At 37.3% G+C, this 22,754-nt stretch overlaps 1 protein-coding gene across 5 annotated transcripts in view; it reads left to right on the top strand.

Moving 5' to 3' along the window:
- SULF2 (sulfatase 2) overlaps nucleotides 1–22,754 on the top strand; it is a 265,704-nt gene that overhangs the window by 70,008 nt on the left and 172,942 nt on the right. The window contains exon 1 of one of the 5 annotated variants that reach the window (XM_087929021.1): nucleotides 17,470–17,485. The exons of the other annotated variants lie outside the window; for them this stretch is intronic. The gene's annotated coding sequence lies outside the window, so the exon portion shown is untranslated. Of the gene's footprint in view, nucleotides 1–17,469; nucleotides 17,486–22,754 lie in introns of those variants that run through there. 5 annotated transcript variants of the gene reach the window in all.

Below are 22,754 nucleotides of genomic sequence, written 5' to 3' on the forward strand. Positions count from 1 at the left end.
TTCTTAACAACAAAAGTCAACATACAAGTGCCATTATGGAGCCCAAAAGAATTTATTAGAAATAAAAATAATGCTGAAATGTGATACAATATGCCAACTTCCCATTTTTCAGAATTAACCTAAATACAGTTGAACACCCCAATGTAACATTTCAAATCTTTTATTTTCCCAGGGAATATTTTTGTTGACTATAGATGGTACTAGAGATACATAAACAGTATTCAAATGGCATTTCACATTCATTCTCAGTGTAGCTTGAAGTTCTTCTTACCTAAATTATTCTTTATTGTTGAATAAGCCTGACAGTTTGAATAGGGCAGTGTTCTCCACTTAACTTGAAGGGTAGCTTAGAAGGTTTTCAGGTAATGTACACAATTATACCCTCCGTTACCTTACTAAAATTTCATGTTGTATAAATGCATGGACAACTTTGTGGGAAAGTGGAAGAGGGGAAATGAGGGAAATATTAATAAGTGTATTCCACACAACCAAGATTAAATGATTATTGGCTTAAAATGATTGTCCTGCTAAATTAAAAGAGTTGTGGATTAAATAATATTCAAAATAGAAGTAGTTACACTGGTATATCTCTTCATGACCTTCCAGTTGACTAACATATGGGCATTTTTCATTAGAACTGGAAATAGTAAAGCAATTGCAGGACAGTTAAACTGTCCAGAAAGGTGATGGCATTGGTGAAACCTATTTAAAGAATCAGTCTGGTGGTGTTCCTAAAAGCATTTTGATGAACTAGCCTTGATGTTATATATAGTTGCAGCTTTCAGTTCTTGTGGCTTCTACTCACCAGGAACAAAGACAAGGAAAGAATTAAAAGTACAAAAGATGTAAGGATTAATTTAATTTAAATTAATTAATTGAAATAAATTTATATCCAGTTTAAAAGAATAGTAAGCTTCCATCTGGAAAGAACTTTTTATTCTGGTTGGATTAAATAGGGCTAGCTTGTTGGATCAATGTTCTTTCAGCAACTTTCACCTGTTGTTCAAGAGGCTAAATCTGTACACTATTTTTGGTTGGAATGAGATATATAAATGTCTGAATCAATCACAGAAGAAACTTCATAGAACAAATGAAAAAGAAGGAAGTTGATAAAACTGCCTATTAATAAGCCTGTTGATAAAAGAGAAGAAACTTTGGTCTTGATTACGCCGTCAAGAAGACAGTTTTGTAACCCAGTTCTGTTTATGGATTGTTATTACTCTTCACATAAGATCTGGAAACATGTTTGAGGAGAGTCTGAGAAAGGTGCTCTACAGCCTGAGTGCTTTATTTTTGGCCTCCCTGTGAGATTATCAGGATAATAAGATGGGCAATAGTTAGTAATGAAGGATGAAAGGTAGTGCAGAACACAATATTCTAAAGAAAATACTAGTTAAAGTAACAGAAGCAGCTATCTTCTAGTGTCTCCTGCACAGTTTAGGAATCTGTATACATTTGAATTCAGAAGTATTTTGGGGGAAAGTTAAATTCTAACTACAATAGTAGTAGTTCTACTATAGTCTGGAATGTACAATACTATATTGAGTAGCGACTCCCTTCTGACCTTTTAGTAATAGCAATAGTGCTTAGACTTATATATTGTCCCATAGTGCTTTACAGCACTCTCTGGGCAGTTTACAATGTCAGCAGATTGCCCCCAACAGTCTGGGCCCTCATTTTACCGACCTCAGAATGATAAAAAACTAAGTCAACTTTGAGTCCCATAAGGATCAGACTCCAGGCTTTGGGCAGTTTGCGTACAATACTGCATTCTAACCACTACACCACCAGGGGTCTTTTCAATTTCAGAGAAATTGACATAAATCCAGTGAAAAGTGAAAAATGATCAGGAGGATTAGTGATGAAGTCATATGAGGAAAAAGAATGTAGACACATTAAGCCTTGAGTAGAGAAAACTTGGTAAGGATGCGGTAGCATTCTTCAAATATCTCATGACTTCACCTTTTATCATTCTAGGGAACAAAACAAAGAATACTATATTTAATAGTTACACAAAGACACTTTCCAAATAATATCAGAAAAAAACTTTCCTAATAATAGGACTAGTTTAATAGTGGAACTAGCTGAGGGGGGGAAAAGGTTATTCCTGGTTCACAGATACAATTTCTAAAATGTTTATAGGGGATGACTGAGTATTTATTTGGAGCTTTCATGTAGATCTTGCTTCACATGTATTTAGCTGTTTATTTATAAATGTCAAGTTAATTATAAATGTCCAGTACATTATTACCACAAAATAGTTGACCTTGTGAAAGACTGCCTATCTGAAATTTCCTACTGCTTTCAGTAAGTGGTGAGTGCAAAACAAAAGTGATTGACTCAGCATTGCCTCTGAAGTTTTATTAATAGAGTTGTACAGATAATCTTTACCTGAACTGATAAAAGAATGGAAACCAAAGTAATCTTCAAACAGCATAGCAGTGGATTTATAATGAATAAATGTCTCACAAGGCAAGAGCTATTGGAATGAGTGTCAAATCACATAAAGTGTTTGCACAGCAGCATGTAGGCAGAAAAATAACCATTCTACACAACAGAATATGACTTTGGTTTTAGAAATTAGAGATTTCAGAAATCATTGTTTGAAAACAAAGATTGAAACCAAAGAGAAGCAGTGCAAAGATGAAAATGGTAATTTATTCAGGCAACCATCCTTCACTGAACATTGCGGAATATTATAGGAAAAGAATGGTTATTCAGAAGATTTAATTTAATTTTCCAGAAGGTGTTTAACATGTATCTTTCTGTGTCATCTCTTAAAGACTGTTACAATAGTAGCTGCTAGATTTTATCAAAAGAGAACAATATAAATATATTGGCCTTAAAATTCTTTTAGATTTGATTGCTGATTTGAATTGACTTGACACTTTAAATGAGTGTAATGATTCAAATTAGAGCAGAACAGCTCTACATAAATTGACCCTCTTTCAGGAGAGATCAACATTTTAATCTAGTAATTACCATTTTCATCTCCTTTACCCTGCATTTTAGGATACTGGTTAACTCTAAAATGATTTACAGATGGCAGAGATGGAATGTCATTGTGCTTGTCAGGACTGTTTCATTGCCCTCTAATAAGATGTTGTTTTTCTCCCATGAGCTGCTCAGAGCATCCAGTAGTGGGAGGTGCTTCAGTCTCTGCTTATCTAGGCTGGGCTTAACTTGCGGAACGCTCCTCCTCCTCCACAGGACTCCTCCCCAGCATTCCACAGTTTTTGCTCAGCCTTGTGAGAGATAGGCAGTGCTTCTCGTTAATCCTTGGCCGAAACAGGAGAATTCTCTTTAAGGTTTGCAGATAGTCAATTGTTCTTTTCTTACTGACGCTGTCCTTGCCATCTGGCCATTGGGGATCGCATTATCAGAAAGCGCTCCTTGCGCTCCTAAGAGCAGGGAGGCTTCAATTTCATTTCGCCCCCCCAACCATTAGCCCTACCCTTGCCATTACGGTCACTGAGCCGCTTTATCATTTAAACGGCGAGGCTTTTTTCTCTCTCTCTCGCTCTCCCTGAGTCATATCACAGTTTCTCTTTTCCCCCAAGAATGCCATTTAGGGGTGGAGGTAATCACCTCATTATTTCACCCCTCCCCGCCAGTTTAGCCCTAAGGGAAGGCTGTTGGAGCCTATCTCTTTTTCTCGGAGGGAGATTGCTGCTGGCGCGCGCACCACAAATAACGTCTGGTCACTTATGAAGGTCTCCTATCTCTTTCCCATCATCCACGCATACAGTGTTTCCTTCACGGAGCCACAAACTTACACCTGCCAACGGTTTACTGTTATCCCACTTGAGACCTTAACAAGGTCCTTCTTGCACTCACTAAGTGCCCTTTCGAGCAATTATCAAGTCTCTAATTTCTGATGTATAAAGTAGTTTTTCTTGTAGAGATCACTTCCGCTCATCGTATTTCAGAACTGGCAACCTTGTCGATCAGACAAGATCTTTGCATCTTCCATTCCGACAGGTTCATTCTTCGTCCTGATCCTACATTCATACCCAAAGTTAATTCAGCCTTTCACAGGGCACAAGAACTGATACTTCCTAATTTTTGTCCCAGGCCATCCCAAGGGCTGGAACGACAATGGCATCGGCTGGACGTGAGGTGAGTGTTACGTATATATGTTCACCGCACAGCCTCTTTTAGAAAAATGGAGGCTTTATTCATGTCTTTTCAGCCCAGCAATCAGGGATGCAAGGTCTCATCCTCCACAATAGGCCGTTAGCTACAGGCCACAATAGCAAAACATATCAGACTCAAGCACTTCAGGTGCCCAGGGGCATAACAGCTCATTCAACAAGGAGCGCCGCAACATTGGCAGCATGGGCCACACAGACACCAATCATTGACATCTGTCATGCTGCAACCTCTCCATCGCCATTCATTAGGCATTATAAAATAGATGTGTTTGCATCAGCCGAGGCCTCCTTTGGCAGAAGGGTTCTGCAACAGGTCCACAGGGACCAGGAGGGGATCCCAAGACAGACAGAGTCCCTCTTGTAGGACAGGCTAAGCTTTGGTATGTCCCACTACTGCTCCAAGCAGCTTGTGGGAGAAAGGGCATTGGTGCTTACCTGACACGGCCGTTCTCCTTGAGCTGTGAAGAGCATCCAGCCCCACCTCTTCCATCTGGTGGGATCCTGTGTCAGCCAACAAATTTTTACAGTATTAAGGGCAAGGGTGTTTGTTTCTCTCATCTTCACCAAAACGGGAACGCTGGGGAGGAGTCCCATGGAGGAGGAGGAGTGTTCCGCAAATTAAGCCCAGCCTAGATAAGCAGAGACTGAAGCACCTCCCACGACTGGATGCTCTGAGCAGCTCAAGGAGAACGGGCGTGTCGGGTAAGCACCAACGCCCTTTCTTCCACGAGCTGCTCGGAGCATCCAGTAGTGGGACATGCCAAAGCTTGGCCTGTCCCTGTTGGAAGTAAAACCTGTGGCATATCTGTGGAAAACTATTTTACTTTTATTGATTTCCAATATATTAATCCTGTTCTTGAATTCAGCTAGCTTAGGGAAATTCTACTCTGCTACTCAGTGTCTTACTTATTAATAGTATTAACAACAACAACAAAACTGAAACAGTTTCCCCTCTGAATAAAACATTATTCTGCGATGAGAGTCCAGGATGACTATGACTCCTCTCTCTGATGTCATAGAGCTGAGTCTGCCATTATATAAAAAGTCAGCCATAGGTTGCTCCCCAGCTTTGACTTGGCTTCTTGTCTATGAGCTAGTGTCTCTGGAAGTTTAAAGAGTTTAAAGTGTTTAGAGTATTTTACAGCATCTTCAGAAGCACAAAAACAACTTCTACACAGCTCCCAGGGCTCTGGTTGAATTGTGCTATGAGGAGAGCAGAGATCCGCTCTCCTGCAATGTCGAGGCTTTGGCACTGCCCATCGGAGAAGCTGCAGCTACAGGGACCATTCGGCTGAATCTCCCACGCATTTTTTCAGGCGCGATGAGCTGCAGCTCCACAGCCTATTTTCGGCCTGCTCCACAGCTGATTTTCAGAGCTTTGTTTCACCGCTTCACAGCTGTTTCTGAATATGACTGTTGGATTGCTCAGGGCCTGCTAAGAGCCTAAGGAGTGAGTGAGGACCAGGCCATCCCAGAGCTAACATACATGGCAAGTGGCCATTTTGAGGGGCAGTCGGCCATTTTGTTTTGAGGAATGGCCATTATCAGGGCCTCACAGCTATCGCAGCTCATCTGGCCCACGCAACAGGCAGCACTCTTACAGGGAAAGCTCCCAGCACCCCTTGTGTCTGTCCTGTTTCAAGGATGGAAAGCAGAATGGTCCAGTCGGACCCCTCTGGTCTGGAAGAAGCTCAAGGTTCTCAAACCCCAGTGAGGAAGAGAAGAAGACAAAGAGTCCATTCAGGAAAAAGAGAGGCTGCAGCAAAGATCAGGGCCAAAGCCCTGGTCTCCCAAAAGACATCCAAATCGAGCTCAGGGCTGAGAAGAGAAGGCATGCTGCTTTGGAAAAACAGCTTGCTAAGACACTGGAGCAGATGAGAAACTAGATCCAGCAGACTTCTCTGTCAGGAGAAGTGCAGTTTTGCCCAGAAGTTACAGCCAGGGCAGGGGAGGCTGAATCTAGCTCTGCCAGCCATCTTCTAGTTTGGTCTCTAGAGAGGGTGGAGGAGTTTTTACCCCAGGATTTTACCCCGGACAACAGTTCAGTTACCCATCTACCCAATCAGACTGGGGTGAGGATGAGGAGTGGGACTACACAAACCTCTCTGAACACCATCATTCCTCCATATCAGAGGAGGAGGAAGGGGAGAGCAGGGATCCTAATTTATCTGAAGAAGAGGTGCTTAGATCCCCTCAATCCCCCGCAGCAGTGGTTTTTAACCCTTCTCTGTTCAAACTGCTCCTGCACCGCCCAATTAAGTCCTGAGGAGGTGGCTCCAGAACCCTAGGTGGCTTCCTCTAACCCCAGTGACTTTCTTTTCTCAAAGCCAGTAGTCCATACAGAAGTACTTCCATCCCCTCTGTTATTTCTGGATTTGGTTAAAGAGCAGTGTGCCTCCCCTGGGGCAGGGCCTCGGCCTTCATCACACAACAGGCATTTTTACAACGTGGGCCCTTCCTTGGCCAACACTCTCCTGGTTCCAGTTGTGGATGCTGCGGTGGTTGCCTCATTTTCAACATCAGCCCCCCGAGCCAGAGGATGTGCTCTAGGCAGAGGACAAGAGGTCGGAGCAATACCCACCAGGCAGTGGCTTGGGTGGTCCAGGCCTTCACAGCAGCCTTGGTTTTTTTTACTAGGGCATCTCTGCACTGGTTGCACCAACTGCAAGATCAGCTTCCTACCACTGATTTTAGGTCACATCAAGATCTAAATAAAATCATTGCAGCAGAATTCACAGTGGACACAGTTGGCCAAATTCTGTGAATTCACAGAATTCACAGTTGGCCAAATTTGCATCAGGGCCTTATCGGTGGCAGCTAGCAGGCTCCTCTGGCTGCGAAATTGGCAGCCTGATTCCCGCCAAAAATGGAAGCTGGCCTCTGCTCCATGTGCCGGAGAAAAGCTGTTCGGCCACACTCTGGAGCCATACTTGGGTCAAAACCAGGGACAAAAGAAAGATTCTCTCCTTGGTGGGGAGAAGTCAGAGTATCGTCCTGCACCATACTATCGACCTTTTTCCTTCCATCCCAAGTCCTCTGCTCATTTCTCTCAGGACCAGAGAATATTCCCTCCTCCTCAGGAGCAACGACCTGAGGCTGCAGGCACGCAGCAGCAGACTACGGGTAAACGGCCCTTTCGTGGAGGAGGAAGTCATTCTTCTAAAGCTCTAAGTGAATGCCCTTTCTCCCCACCCATTGGAGGTCGTTTGGCCTTCTTCACCTCCAGATGGGAAGAGTCAGCATCAGAATGGTGAGGTCAGGTCTCCGACTGGAGTTCCTCTCCTCACTCCCCCAAGTTTTTTTGTTTGCTGCCTGATATTTAGAGACAGTTTTAAATGGGCCCTGATGGAATTGGCCATTCAACACCTCATGGACATCAGAGCCATTCAGCTGGTTCCAGTGAATCAGCAAGGGCTAGGTTTCTACTCTTGCCTCTAGGCCTCGGGGCATGGGGGTGGCGAGCCATTCTCAACCTCAAGTTTCTGAACAGACTTGGAGCACAAGTGGCATATTTTGGATGTAAGGCGAGCCCTCTGTATCTACATCAAACATACTGCAGCCTTTAGGAAATCCAAAGCCATGTTTGTCTCTTTCCAACCTACGTCCTTGGGGAGCAAGGCTTCCTCGTCTACCATTGGTAGATGGATTAGATCATGTATCTCTAAGGCCTACCAGACTTTGTCCCTGCCAGTGCCCAAGAACATTAGGTCCACTAGAAGTGCTGCTACTTCCGCCACCTGGAATACCCAGGGGTCACTTGAGGAAATCTGCAGGGTGGCTACTTGGGCGTCTCCTTCGCCGTTTATGTGGCACTATCACCTGGATCCCTTTCCTTCTGCTGAAGCAGCATTTGGACAAAGGGTACTACAGAAGGTTGTCCCACAGTTGGAGTGAGTGGACTAGACAATGGCCCTCCTGTGGACATGCAGGCTATGGTATGTCACATCCTGGACTCTTGTCGCAGCATGGATGAGAATGGGCATTGGCATAATTACCTGAGAACGCCCTTTCGATCTACACTGCAAGAGAGGCCAACCCCACCCTTAGGCCTCTGGTCCGAGTGGGGGTGTGTGTGAATTAATTTTCATGGTTTATCTTCCAGAGGCACGTTACATCTTCAGCTAAAAGCTGGGGAGCCATGTAGGGGCTGGCTTTTTATATAGTGGCAGGCTCCGATCTATAACATCAGAGGGAGGAGTCATACCCATCCTGGACTCTCTTGCAGCATAGATAGAAAGGGCGTTCTCAAGTAATAATACCAACACCCATTTTTAATATTCTTTTAAAAAGAGTGTATGCCTAGTGGCACATAGGTCAGCTCACTGCTTATCTCACAGGATCTTGTAACAAATGAAGAAAGATGAAACAAGAATTATTTACACCAATTACATTAATGATTCGTTCTTAGGGTTGCTACTAAACTATCTTTCAGACTGTACTTCATCTCCTTTGATAAGTAATACTCTACTCTTACTAACAAATTGTTCATTTTAGAAGCTGAAAAGCATTTTTAATGAAATATATTAAAGTAGGAAATATAGGTGTTATGCTATTTTTCTCTTGTTTATCCATACTATGGATGTTATGGATTTGTGGTGTTTGTTTCTACTGGTAAAGCATTCATTCTTTTTTTCCCCTCTTTGGCAGAATGATTTAGCTGACACAGAGGAGACAGTGTTAAATGCATGTTTATTTCTATTTATTTAAACTTTGTTCTTTCATGCAGCAAACTATTAATCTTCTAAGACAATGGTCCTTTTTTCTTGTCCTAAAGTAACTGCAGTTTTTATAGATAAACCAACAATGTACAAAAATCATTCCCCCATATTTGCTTATTTGTGGTTCTACATTCATAAACATAAGAACATGCAGTGCTTTTTGACAAAATTATAAATTATTGACAAAATTATAAATTACAAATTTAAGTTTTCTTCTTTCATCATTTTTTGTTTTTTATATACTGTATATGCAGGTGTTCCTTCTTTTCAGTAATACCCAAATCTTGTCTGAAATTTGTTAATATGCCTTTATTAAAGTTTAAGTGGACTGATGTTGCAGTATTTGTTATAACAAAAAATTGCATAACATTCTATCATTGTAATACATAGAATTCTAATATTCATAGAATCAGGGTAATTTTCCCCAACTCTATGAAATATTTGCCATATAAGCAGGCACATTTATGGAGTAAATAATTAAGGCAACATTGCTTCAACTGTCTATTTTCCGTTCAGTGATTTCATATAACACTTCTTTTACCATTCACATTTTTCTTAAAAGTTAACAAAATATTAAGAAAATCCTAGTGATTTTACTCTTAAGAAAATCCATTCTATATTTAAAAATTGAAAAATTCATTAAAAGGGTTTATGTAACAATTGTTACATTATATTTAATATTCCTGAACAAAGCATTTCTGTCTGAAAAAAATAAGGGGACCTATAGTAACAGAGGAGAGTATGTTGGAGAATATGAACAGGGTGTGTGTGTGTGAGAGAGAGAATGTGAATAAGGCAGAAGCTTGTGTAAAAGGTTTGTGTCTTCATAACTCAGTAAAATTCTTGTAAAATCAAGACCGCAAGTAACCTTGTTGGGGTGCTAATAATTAAGACTCAGTTTGGTTTATAGTCAGCACCTTTCATAAATAGTACATGTCTTCCTGCTCAAGATTTAAAAAGACAAGGTTCCAACTGTCTTTGATTTAAGAGAAGAATTAAGGGACTTGAATATTCTCTTAAGAGAAGATTTAAAGTGCATATGCAATCATTCATATGCCAGAAAGCGTTAAAATTATAGGTTGGGTTGCTGACTTTCAGAGCCTCATAAACAATAAATATATTTACTATTTAGTAAAACTGGCATTTTAAATTGAGGAAATTTTATTATAGAAATAAATTATTAATCTAGCATTTGGGAGATCCTAGTCTAACTTCAGTTATGGAAACTCACTGCATGTGTTTGGACTAATTGCTTTCTTCCTTTAAGCCCAATCAATCTCATCGGCTGGTTATTGTGAGGAAAACAGGGATAGTGCCATTTAAATTGCTTATCAGATCAGATATACACTATATCTAGTAAATAAATGGATAAATAAATGCACTTGTGTAGAGCTCCACTTTTACAAAAAGTTAGTTATAACTTTTAAATATTATCTGCTAACTTGATGTTGAAAAAAATGTCACATAATATTGGGAGTCCTGGCTTAACAATGGTGACTGGGATTGGCAACTCAATTACTAAGCAATGAAGTCATCAAGTGGCATGTCACATGACTGTAATTTCAGCAGTTCAGGTTGCTATGTTTAAGTGAAACCTGCAGGCTCATTACTTAAAGATATCACATGGTTGTCCTATGGGATCTCCAGCTGGCTTCCCCGTTGACTTTGCTTGTCAGAAGCTGACACTCAAGATTGCAAATGGTGATCACATGATCATAGGACACTGCAACCATTGCAATTGTTAACCAGTTGCAATTGTTAGCCAGTTCCTGAATCACAATCATGTTGCCCATAAGACCCTGGGATAAGTCTCTGTTCAGTGCTGGCATTGCTTCAACGGTTGCTGAACAAGGAGTTAAGCAAGGACTACCTCTAGTGTATTGTCATTTATATCTTCTTATACATTGTGCATAGTTTTGAGTTTCTTTCTCAAAAAGAAATTTAAAAATAATCTCTTCCCTCCCTGATATTTTTAATAATTAAAAATCATTCAGTAAAATTGACTGGATACAGCTCCAGTTATTCACACAGTCTAATTACATTATGGATCTCACTGCATCAAGATGTAAGTGGCCAATTGAAACTCTTAAAAGAGGAAGAGATTGGTATCAGTGGCTATTAATTACTACAGATATAAATTATGTTAGGTATAGGATATCAGTTCTTGCCAAGAAAAATGCAATTGTTTTCCTATCTTGATTGTATACTTCCCAAGAGGCACTTGATTAGCTATGTGACTTTGTCTGTGCATGTAGAGAATGGGAATTCATTAGTGTCTTATATTTTATATCACTGAACCAAGGATGTTATATTCTGCAACACTTGAATCAAGGGAATTCATCTATTGACACTCATTACTTTTAAACTCACATTGAAAATGCTAGATTAGTTAGTCTATAGGTGGTCTAGATAGATAGATAGATAGATAGATAGATAGATAGATAGATAGATAGATAGATAGATAGATAGATAGATATAGATATAGATATAGATATAGATATAGATATAGATATAGATATAATAAGAGAGCTGTGACAAGTAATACAATGATGTATTTCTTCAAGTTTGGTCATAATCTTGAAGAGGTGCTTATACTCAAATATATTCTCTATTTTTTCCCACTAGAGTAATAACTTTCACAAAAGTGATTTTTTTTGTTTATTTTTGTTGTTATTTCTTATCCGTTTTGATAAATATTTCAATATAGCTTATAGTGAAACCAGACAAGCTATATTTCATTCCATGTACATTTAGATTTCTTTATAGAATAAAATAACAGTTGATGTCCCTCCTGTATTTTCAGATATCATGCCAATATTATACTGACATTCACTACAGCACAATCCAGGGCATCTGCTTTTCAAGATCTATAAAAATAATCCAACTAAAGTGGCCATTCTGTTCTAATATAGCCAATTTAGTAAGAAACTAAATGTTTCTTAATAAATTGCAACTTATTTCCTGTATTAGATTAGTAATCCTTACTGGAAAGAGAAAATATGTTTAACATTCATTTCTTGTAACCATTACCTTTAAAAAGATTATGTTAATTCTTCAAAACAAGAAATGTATAAGGCTGTAAGTTGTCTTGCTCTGGGAAACTCTGAACATATGAATATTAAAAAATCCAGAAAAGATAACCATTGCTGGACCTGGTATCCACCTATTTTAAAATGACATATTTGCATTATAAGAGCCTTGGTGGTGCAGTAGTTAGAGTGCAGTACTGCAAACTACTTCCGCTGCAACCAGCTGCCTGCAGTTTGACAGATCAAATCTCACCATGCTCAAGGTTGATTCAGCCTTCCATCCTTCCGAGGTGGGTAAAATGTGGACCCAAGTAATATGCTGACTCTGTAGACTGTTTAGAGAGGGTGTTAAAGCACCATAAAGCGGTATATAAGTCTAAGTGCTATTGCTATATTCCCATTAGCTAATTTAATTACATATTCCTACCATAATTATTACTTCAAAATACTTGTCATGTTTTTTTTTATGCACTCATAATAGATTATACATTTAGACATTAATTTCATTGTTGTCTAGTACTACATTTACTAGAAGTTATGCAAGCTGTACTTTACAGGAAAAAATGAACTAAGCAGCCAAACTTTCTGTTGTTTTGGCACAGTGCAATTTATTCTGGCCTTCCTCAGCTTATTGGCCTCTCAAATGTTGATTAGGAGATGAGTAACTCAATACATTTGGTGGATACCAAGTTGAAATAATCTCTGCTATTGGCATTCCTGTGTTGTGTCATATTGTGTCTTGTGCCCCAGTGTTTTAATACAGCATTTCTAATTCCCATTTAGCTGGCATTATTTGTTATTAGTAAATTAAAGGATCTGGAGTATACATTTTACATAGTTTTATAAGTATAACATTGAATAAATAAAGACTGCCAGATCTACACGTCATGCTTCCCATCATATTTTTAGGTAATGCTGCTACCAATCTTTCTTAGTTTTGAAATAAAGTAGTTCCCAAACGTATACATTAATTAATTAACAGATAACAAATAATCAGAGTTGGAACGGACCTTGTAGGTCATCTAGTCCAACCCCCCGCCCAAGCGGGAGACCCTACACCATTACTGACAAATGGCAGTCCAATCTTTTCTTGAAAGTCTCAAGTGATGGAGCTCCCACAACTTCTGAGGGCAAGCAGTTCCATTGGTTGATTGTTCTCACTGTCAGAAAGTTTCTCCTTATTTCCAGGTTAAATCTCTCCTTGTTCAATTTCCATCCATTATTCCTTGTCTGGCCTACAGGCACTTTAGAAAATAGTTTGACCCCTTCCTCCCTGTGGCAGCCCCTCAAATATTGGAAGACCGCTATCATGTCTCCCTGGTCCTTCTCTTCACTAGACTAGCCAAGCCCAGTTCCTGCAACCGTTCATTGTATGTTTTAGCCTCCAGTCCCCTAATCATCCTGGTTGCTCTTCTCTGTACTTTTTCTAGAGTCTCAACATTTTTTTTATAATGTGGTGACCAAAACTGGGTGCAGTACTCTAGGTGTGGTTTTACCAAGGCTTTATAGAGTGGTATTAGTACTTCCCTTGATCTTGATTGTATCCCTCTGTTAATACAATTTAGGATTGCATTAGCAATCCCTACAATTAATTAGGGAATGCTACGTGTTAGTGAAATCTTCTAATTTTAATTGGAGAGATTCTTAATTGTTGTTACTTCATTTTAGTTTTGACCAAAACTGTCATACATTTCATTGAACATTATGTATCAGTAAAATTGAATAACCAGACCTGAAGTTGGCTTATTACTGGCCTAAAATGTTATCTAGAGAAGAACAGAAATGAAAGCCTATGTTCAAAACTCTAAATAGTAATGTATCTCTTGCGTATCTCAAAAATTGAGATCCAAAATCCACCAAGCCTGGAAAATATAGATATTCAAGCAGAACTAGAGATGTAGCTTTTGATGATAGAGTAATAAGGACTAAATCAGAAGATAAACTTTCTCCAAATGATTGACAAGCTGGAACTTGGGTAAATTTCCAGAGCTCTGGTTTTATAAGCCTTAGTTACCAGCAGCCAGTGATTGAATAACTTGGACCTGCCTTTCTAATCTTACTTGCTTTCTTTGAAATATTGAGATCATCCTTTTACCCTTGGACTAATTTCCAGTTTTTGACTCTTTGCATAAATGTTGATTTAGCTTCAGATTCTGATTTCCTTGTCTTTAGCTCTTGATTTTAATAGAAGATAATTCTGTCTTGGTATAGTGAGACTTATACCATACATACATACATACATACATGACACATGAGGAAAATACTTGGCAATATCAATGTTCAAATCAATTAGCCTTTTTCATATTTAAAATAAGAATAAATAGTAAAAATCAGATAGCAACTCAAAATTAACAATTATTTGAACCTTTTGTTTGTCTTGCCTTTCCCATAGTACACATGAGTACTGCAAACACTTTGATCAGTTTCCGCAAGAGTATTATTTTTTTAAAGATTGGGTTTTTTTTCATTCAACAAGACTACTGGAGAATGAAATTCCAAGACTCCATATACTTGCTCTCTGTATTTATATAAGTGTACTAGAAATAATCTAAGATCTATATTAAGAACACTTTTTATTAGGCCAACAGTTTATAAACTTTGTAACTCTTGTGCAGAGCTACACCTGAATGCTAGCTTCATCCTCTTCTCCTTTTTCCTTTGTATTTGTAGCCATTTTACCAAACAAAGTATTTTTGGAAACTTGAAAATATCAATAATCCCAAAATTGTTGAGAAACTTACAGTGCACAGATCATCCTTGATTCACCCGAAATGACATAACCCCAATTTAGGCAAGACTAATTCTATACATAATGAGCACGAGAGGAAAGAGATAAAGAACAATTGTTCCAGTTCTGCACAGCTTTTGCCCTCCATGTATTGCCATCTGCAGCAGGGGGCTTTCATGTCAGCATAGATTCTCAGCATGATTTAGCACAAATCAGAGAAGGAAAGAGAAACTTTCAGGCAAAATGACTGGGGTTTATATTCTGGGGCAGCCTGGCTTTTATTCAAATAGGGAGAGGACTATAAGAATAAATATTCTTCATTGTTTTTTGTAGGCAGGGTCTGAAAAAAATGGATAAATTCCCCTTTAAATTGCTTTGAACATTTGCTGTACTTTAGTTAAAAATCATTAAGGATACTTTCTTTTCAAGCTCATGTATGTAAGTGCTGTCAAGGAATTTAAACATTTAGACTCAAAATTTAATCTGGAATCATAAATGCTGTGAGCATTTGAATAATTTTAAAAGATAGGAGTTTTTTTTAAAAAAAGAATTAATTGCCTTGACTTTTAAAATATTTTTATATTACCTTTATATCCTAAAATTTTAAGGTAATTTACAAAAAGCAAAGATAAAAAAAAAACAGACTTTTTTATCTGTCTCAATTTTCATGAGTGTGTTAGAGAGGAAGTTATTACCATATAGTTGTCATATACATTGCTATAAGTATATTATGCCCTTTTAAAATATATTCTAAATATATGAGTCCTGCTGGAAGTTAGAAGGGACCCAGATCTACCTCGGTCATTGTCTCCAGTCAAGTTTGACTGGCGTTCTAGCTTCACAGCAATTTGTATTTTGGATGAAAAATGATAAGTGATGGTTACTGGATCCCTATGGAATGAGAAAACACAGGGAGTGTCAAGTGCAGGAAATCAGGAGTCCAGGCAGTTCAAATGAATGTAAGTTTATTGTATGCTAATGCTCTCTACAAGAATTTGAACTACTAATGAACAAAGCAAATTGGTAGACAAGAGTCAATGGAATTCAAGGTGGCTGGACTTGTGGGTACAAAGGGACTTGAGACTGATGGTGCGTTTGATCCCTCCCTCAGGCTCAGCCTGGCCATTTCCTACAGGGGTGTTATTACATGAGTCCAGGGAGAGTGGACATTGGCTAGTATGGAAGCACTTACTGATTTACTGGATTCATAGATTGGTAGTGATCAAGGGTAAGGGTATGAAATAGGTTGATAATAAGATTTCACTCTTTCAGAATCTAGGCCGTAGATGAGCAAGCAGAGACAACAACAACATGATCGTATCTGAGATTTGCCTTATGGAGTGTCTTCAGTTTATTTTTCAATCTGTTGCTCAATCATTTTCATTACTGTGCTTCCTAATCTTGTTGCTAGACTGTTTGTATTCTGTCAACTGAAGGATTTCTGTCACCATATCCTGAGGGAGGAGTGCAATTTGGTAATGCTGAACAAATTCAGGGCTTCACTGGCAAGTATGAGCTTTCCTCAGAAATTCTATCCCAGTTCACAGAGGCAGCTATATATTACATCTAATTTTTACTTGGGACATTTTTATAAAGGATGTTAGTAATAGATGGATTTCTAAATGGCTGGATCTCCTCCTGGTCCAGATGAACCTCATCACTAACTATGGTTTTTGCAGACCCTAAGGTATCTTATTGATCTGGATGGGTGTTCGGGGATTTTCCCCACAATCTGGCAAGCAATTCTGCTGAGATCCAAGTCAAAGTTAGAAATTCATGGGTGGCGAGAGCACTGGAGCTTATTGCTGCTTAGTGGCCTCTCAGTTTGACAGTCCTAGGGAACTTCTTACTTCAGTGAGGAATTCTGCAGATGGAAGTTAAGAGATGCCTGGAGAACAATTGTAGTGAACATGACCAAACATAGGTAGGAGCTTCTGTTTGAGCCCACTTGCCAATTAGAGTATCAAGAAATCAGTACATATCTTTCTTTATTAAATTGGGTTGGCCATTGCTCAGTGGCACTGTTTATGTTGACCTGTTTCCTATTGAGGAAGAGTATTTGTGAAGAGTTCTTCATGCAACCCTTTATTACTAAAATTGTAATACTCTATGTGTTCTGAATCTTTAGATAAATAAGGACAACAGTGGCACTGGAGAATTTCTGTATGATCCTCTGTTGTGAACCATCTGGCAGGCAACAGAACATGGCAGATGGGATTCATTTAACTTTATAGGTTACCAAATATGTAGGTCTTGCTTAGTACAAAATAAATTCTCATGTGGATTCACTCCAGTGCTGAATTGTTGGCAAAAAGTCAACTAAAAATCAAGCATACTCTGTAGGCTTATAATTTATTCAGTTCACATACTGACACTGCTTCACCTGATCATGCTATTCTTTGCTAGAATATGCCCATAGTGCTTTTAATAATCCCCATTAGGGAGCTCATTCTCCTATATTGTTTGTCACATCCTTCCTTAGAAAGTAAAATGAATTAAAGTGAAAATAGGATGTTGAAACTTTTTTCTAGGCTTTTGGATGTGGTTCACTTTATTATTGGAACTTTTGGAATGGGAGGTTTCAAATATATTTGTCTGTTGCTGGATATGTAGAAAAGAAACCTTGTGTAAGCATTTACAGTTATGTTTATTTATATAAGAGACAACATGATAAAGCTATAAGGAAACTAATTAACCTATCATCTGCCTTAACTTGTTCTTATCCAGAAATACAGTAAAAGAAAACAAGGGAAGATCTAATCTAGTCCTACTACTTCCTGCTTTATTGTGTCAGTACAACTTATGAACAATACCTGTCTTGATGAACACAGATTGCAAGTTATAGCTTCATTCTAGGTATAAAATTATGTTTAATTATGTTATAATTGTTGTTCAGATTTACAAGTTTAGTATAAAGAGTTAAGCATAATGCACAGAAGCTAATAGAAAACATTAATTTATCAGTTAGTTAAAGTTTACCATCATTTCCTGATACAATTTTAACAATTTTTTAAAAGCAACAAAGCTGCTATTGAACGTTGAAAAGTTAAACTGATACGGAGAGAAGCACAAGCTAAAGGAAAGTATAAACAGTTTTACCTCAAAACATAATGCCATAATGTCTAAAACAATTTTAATTTTTTATGATATGCAACCAAACAATAATGTGTTTTGTCAGTTACTTTCTAAATAATTTTTGCAAATTCAACTGCACAATTATATATTAGAACATATAAAAAACAATGGTGGGGAAATGTGCTAAGCTCATCTATTTTGGAAATACAATCCACAAACTGACTGAAGCGTGACATTTAAACCCAAGTAATAAAAGTAGGAATTTGGGCATATATATTTTCTCCTTACAACCCTGTCATTAACACTCACTGACACAAATGAACTAGGTGAATTATTACAGCAGCACCAAAAGCTTAACTCATATCTAGATCAACAAACTGAAGATGTTGTATCCTCATAGGCACACATTTCTGAACTAATTATCCTAGAGACAGCAATCTATGAGTCAGGTCCTCCTTTACACTGAATGTCTGCTAGTCATGAAATGAGAGATATGGTCATTGTGAATTAACCTAATGCTAATTTCAAGAGCAGAGAACTATTTTAAAGCATTTTTTTCTATGGGCTAAGTTGAGTTGGGTAAGTAGAGTAAGTAGAAAAAGTAGGCAGGTCTCAATTGAGCTTCAGAGTTCTTTAGAGTTACATTATGTGTTCAAGCTGTCTAGTCCTTCAATTCCAGCTAGGCTCAATTAATGTGATGTCAAGAATCCACTCAAACCTTGACATTTCAAATCAGGGTGCTAATATTATAAATCTTTGATGCTATAAATACCTTGTAAATTGGTTGCCTTAAGGCTCATTTCTTTCATGAAATATTTCTAATAAGTTTGACCATAATTTGGAGAGAGAGAAGGAGGAAGGGGGGAAGGAAGAGAGGTCTCTTCATTAAAGGTTCCAGTGTGGTTGGTAGACAGAAATGTTTTTGTGAGTTGACATAAGAAAACATTTCCTTCTTATGTCAATTAAAAATACACCTTTTAATTAAAAAATAGTTTTCCCCACGTTAAAACTGAGTAAGAATTTATGCATTTATTTCTGAAATATTTTAAGTTGCATTATAAATGTATCACTCCATATATAAATGTCATGTTATAGTCAGGATAACAAAATACGATTTACTCAGGAAGCATGTTAGTGTCTCTGTGCATTTTCTGTATGTACGTGTATGCATGGGCATGATACTTCTGTTGACTTTAGTCCCTTGTGAATTAAACTATTTAAAAGATGAAATGGAAGAAACCTTCCTAATCTTTCTTTTGAATGAGCCATGAAATAGGATCTATGAACTGCTTGAAGTGTGAAGAGGATAGCATGGCTGATTTCCAAGTTCTTTCTGTGAGATTTTAGATTTATTCTCAGCTGAAAAGCTAAGGAGGAAATGGTCATTATTTTTTATTCAATCATATTGTGCCTACAAAGATATTGCACATGTTTGGAAACTGAAAGTTATTTTGAAATTTTATGCAAAACATTAAGTTTGCAAATGCACTATGTATATAGTTTATATATTTAATTATAAATTACCTTTATCAGACAGAAACAAATAGCAGCTTAGTTCAGTGAGTATAGTTCTAGAAATTGGTTGCCTATTTTTTTTTTGCAACAAATGGTATCAAAGTCCTAATGTGCAGATTTACAGATTCTTTATTTAGTTTTGTTAAAACAAGGAAGTTTACAGTTTATGTGTTTTTCCCTGACTGAAAAATTTAACCTGGTCTGCCAGTGATGATCAACAAGTCAACATATATTCATAAAGAAACAAAGTTCCTTCAGTTGACTTTATGCTAAATTTTGTAAGCCTTTTTAGGTAAGAACCAATTGCATGGAAACAAAATAGAAGATTGTCACTACTTGAAAACTTACTATACTTGCCATCTTAAAGACACAAGAGATAGAAAGAGGAAAACAAAGGCTACAATTCATAAGTTTTATAATATTTTAATGCCCCATTAAACAAGTGTCTTTCCTAAATAAGAAACTCCTCAAACACTAGTCCAGATTGCAAAAATTACCTAGTGGATTGTGTAAAGGCTTTTTGAAATTGTACATAATAATACCTATGGATATCATATATAGTCTGCAAAGGTTAAAATTTCTGACTAACTTTTTGTTGCTAACTAGTGATCATCTAGATATCTGCAGCCTAGGTCTGCTAATTCTGATTTGGTGATTATTGCCTCAAAGATGTAAACATTTTTCATAATAATAGTAATAAATTTATTGTTAATGAGCAACAACCAATAGAAAATGATGGGACTATTGATGTTAATGAACAACAGCAAGGAGAACAAGCTAAAGTTGTTAAAGCATTATCAGTTAATCAAGAACTAGTAGGGAAAGTCAAGGACTGAATGAGAGCTGAAATAACACGTTTGCCAACACTGAATCAAATTAACAAGAAAACTGGCTAAAACAGCGAACAATATTAATGAAGCTGTTAAACTGATTCTTGGCCAAATAAACCCGTTGATATATGCTGCTGCTTGTGTAACCACGGCATAATTGGGGCTTAAAATACAAGGGAGATTATTAAGAAAGTAAAATCTTAATGGAAAATGCAATTAGAATTGAAGTTAAGGAAAATATGCATAGATTTGAGCAATTTGAAGAAAAATAAGAAAATCAAGACTAATCTCTATGGGAAGTACAATCTAGAGAATAAAAGAATTGCAGAGGCAGTAGAATAATTGAAACAAACCGTCATGGCTGTTGCAAGAGAAGATCAAGCAATATGATAATCAAATAATTCAATTCCAGCAAAATTTGTACAAAAGACTCTTGAAAATAGGATTACAAATAATGAAAATGCTATCAAAAAAAAGGACACCCTAAAAGTTTGTGGGGAAACAATAGGAGACAAAATATGAATGCAGCATGGATTTTCAAGCAAGTTGAAAATGCAGTGACAGTACTCAAATGAGCTATGATGGCACACTGGTTAGAATGCAGTATTGCAGACTAACTCGGCCTACAATCCTGACCAGCTCAAGGTAGACTTCCATCTTTTGAGGTCAGTAAAATAAAGACCCAGATTGTCGGGGACAATATGCTGACATTTGTAAACTACTCAGAGAATTCTGTAAAGCACTATGGAGCGGTGTATAAGTCTACATGCTATTGCTGTTGCTGTATGGAAGATCTTAGGATAATTAAAGAAATAGTGTGAAAGCAATCAGATTAGATCAAAAACTGGACTGCTCCTGAACCAGACAAGCTCCATAGGTTCAGGTTGAAGTCACTGACAAATTTATACTTGAGGTTGGCAAACCAGATGAATAGAGTTTTGGAAGCACCAGTAAACGAAAAATGGCTAACAATTGGAAGAACATTCCTAATTCAAAGGATAAGAAGAGAAATGACTCTGGAAACTGAAACGTGTTTACGAACAACATACAATTACTTATGGGCATAATTATAAATAAAATCTACAGCTCTTTGAAAATAAATGATTTACTCCCTGTAGAACAAAAAGAGTGTTGCAAAAATTTGAAAGGAAAGAAAGACTAGTTATTGACTGACCAATTGGTTTTAAAAAAAGGAAGAACAATTTTTTATGGCTAGAATCAATCTTAAGGCATTTGATTGTATTTCACATAGCTGGATTGAGAAATGTTTTGAATATTCAGAATCAGCAGAAATATTTGGCAATTTATGATCAATGAAGTTTTGGTGAAAAAAGTTGATGGCTATTAGGAAACAGATAGGAGAAGTCAAAATCAAATGTGGAATGTTCCTAAGCAGCTCATTATCACTTTTATTCTGGCCACTGATAATAGTTTTGAACCAGTTAAACTGTGGATATGAATTAGCCAAAAAGAAGTAAAATTTTGTATTTACTCTACATGAATGGTTTTAAAATTATTTGGAAAAACAAAGTGTCAGGATTCCGGCAGAAGTCTGAACTAGATTCCTTATTAAGAAGCACAAAAAAATTCAATAAAGGCATTGGAATACTTTTACTAAATGTATCAAGCAATTTCAGAACATTTTGAAATGAAAACTAAATGTTGGGAAGATCATTAAAGCAATTAACACCTGGGGAGTACCTGATACTGCTTGTGGGAAGCTGAATGGGAAGGCCACAAATAGCAATTGCATGACCCCAGGACATTGTAGCTATCATAAACACATGCTAGTTGCTAAGCACCTGAGTTTTGATCATGTGGTTGTGGAGATGCTGCCATGGTCATAAGTTCAAAGATTGGTTCTAAGTCACTTTTTCCAGTGCCATTGTAACTTTGAATGGTCGCTACACAAACGATTGTAATTCAAGGACTACCAGTGCAAAGGAATGCTGTCACATTTTTGCCAATATACAAGGTTAATTGCAATTTTGTTTTACTCCAGCCAGCCTAACTAATTAGAAATCTGTTCATTTTAATTTAAAATCAAGGTTCAGTAGCAGTAGCATTTTCAGGCTGCAAAGCTAAGTACATTTATTTGGAAGGTAGTATTGCTGAATATAGTGGGACTTACGTCTGTGTATAAAGTCAGTAATACACTGTCCAAAAAAATGTACAACTAATGAAATAAGATAAATTATAACGCCATCCTTTTACTGTATCTTATGTATTACGATAGGACATTGGAGAAAATTAAATATCAGGTTACATTCCAACTTGGTGCATGACTGATGACAGGGCCAAAATGAAAAATGTTTATAAATCAAATTTTGCTTAAAATCTTAAACCTCATTTCAAGGGTATCATGATTTCAGCAACTACTTACTACAGTATCTCATATATTATTTATTTTGCTTTGGTGTTTTATGTCTTTTTTTGAAAAATTACAAAATATTATTTGAGACTGACATATTATTTTACAATGTGCAAAAATCAATTAATGCAACTGACTGTAACTGGTGTTTCATGTGATGAATAGGAAATATAGATAGAGTTTAGATTTATACTGCTATCCTAATGACTTTTAAATATTTTAGGATGAATTAGTTAACAGAACCAATTCTTCATTACTTCACCAGAATTTCTGTGTCTAAGTTGAAATCCATCATAAGTAAATGTTTTAACCAGTTTAATTCAGAATGTTACAA

Source organism: Pseudonaja textilis, chromosome 3 (assembly GCF_049901715.1).
Source record: "Pseudonaja textilis isolate UNSWEBS1 chromosome 3, rPseTex1.2, whole genome shotgun sequence".
Taxonomy (NCBI): Eukaryota; Metazoa; Chordata; class Lepidosauria; order Squamata; family Elapidae; genus Pseudonaja; species Pseudonaja textilis.